The 1,550-nt window shown below is 54.0% G+C and overlaps 1 protein-coding gene across 1 annotated transcript in view; it reads right to left on the bottom strand.

Annotated features, from left to right (window-relative positions):
* Window positions 1-1,550, bottom strand: part of SQLE (squalene epoxidase) — a 54,054-nt gene that overhangs the window by 29,290 nt on the left and 23,214 nt on the right. The gene's annotated exons all lie outside the window — the stretch shown is intronic.

The following is a 1,550-nucleotide window of genomic DNA, read 5'->3' as shown; positions in this document are numbered from 1 at the left end:
GGGGCGGGGCGTATGCTAATGAGACGCTGCAGCCTCCCTCTCGCCTGCGCCGCGCGCCTCGGGAACCAGCGGCGCGCGGCCAATCGGCGCTGCTAAGCCGAGATGGCGCTATGGCGCGCCAGCCAATGGCAGAGCGCGCGGGGCGGGGCCGGGCGCGCTGAGGAGCCCTAGTGCGATGTGACGACAGCGAAGGAGGGGGGGGTTGTGGAAACTAGCGTGTTGCGCATGCGCACTATGGAGCGAGGGAGGATGGACAGAAAGTAGAGGTGTCCAGGTGCAGGAGGGAGAGGAGCTGGGCATCCCTGGGGACCTTGCACCTCCTGTTTCCTCTGCCAGCCCAGGGCAAAAGGAGAAGGCATTAGGCAGGGCAGCAGAGGGCTGAGGGGAGGCCCAGGTAGTTTAGGGTGGGAGGATGCAGCTGCAAATAATAGCCACATTTATGATGCTAGTTGTCCAGAGCATCTTCAAGACAGCAGGGCACGGGCCAGGCTTGCTGTGGTCCATAGTTGTGTTCTCATAGTCAACCATCTTGCTCAAGCTTTTGGGCGGTGGGTCAACCCCTGGGGTATGCAGGTTCAAAAGCGGAGCAGTGGGGCTTGTACCCATCCTGGTAACAAAATCAAGTGCAAACAGTTGCACTGAGGCAAGAAGGCTTGTCGGCTGCCAGGAGGATCCCGGAAGGAGCCTACCCATTCTCTGCAGGCGCACTCCTCTCGTTTTTTGCTCTCTCCTTGCTCGCTTCACGTTTCCTTTCCCCTGTCCCTCAGCTGGATCTAATGCTTGTGACCCCTGGGAGCTGACCCTTGTCTCCCAATCCAGTTTCCAGACCAGACTACAATCGAGAGATGCCATGTCCTGCTGAAAAAAGAAAACCTCTTTCCAAGTTAAACTAACCAATTACCATCTAGCGCAGGGGTGGGCAAATATTTGGGCTGGTGGGCCATTGAATGAGGTTTGGCGAGCTGTCGAGGGCCATGCGCACAAAATCTTTCAGAAGATACGTTTTTAACAAATTATAGACAAGAATCCTGTACTAAAAATCAAACATCTACTATAGCATTTTAATTCTATTTTTAAAATACATTTTTGGCCTCTATGTTCTTTTGAGTAGTGTATATATAGGTGATTGCATGATAGCTCAAAATAAAGTCTTACCCTTGTATATATATTGTGCGTGGGGCAAACAACAAAGGACAGAAATGGGGCTAAAAGAGCTCCCGGTCCAGAAAGGGACAGAGATTGGGGCCACAGCCCAGGAAGGGCAGAGGTAAGAGCCCAAGCAGGCAGGACAGGGGCCGGAGCCCGAGAAGCCAGGACTGGTGCAGTGTGTCTAGACCACAAGGGACCAGCAAGAGCAGTGGATATGGAGGCTGAGACCCCAACAAGGGACTAGAGGTCTAAGGTGGCTTAGTGATGTGGGACAAGGTGTCCACCTAAGTGCTGACTGAAAATACCTGTGATGCATGGGCATAGCTGTAGGCGAGGTTTGGAGACTGTGATTAGCCCATAAGGCAACAAGCACCCGTGGGAGACACGTGGGCCAAGAGGGC

Source organism: Alligator sinensis, unplaced genomic scaffold (genome assembly GCF_000455745.1).
Source record: "Alligator sinensis unplaced genomic scaffold, ASM45574v1 scaffold681_1, whole genome shotgun sequence".
Taxonomy (NCBI): Eukaryota; Metazoa; Chordata; order Crocodylia; family Alligatoridae; genus Alligator; species Alligator sinensis.
This window is presented reverse-complemented; position numbering and strand designations above follow the sequence as displayed.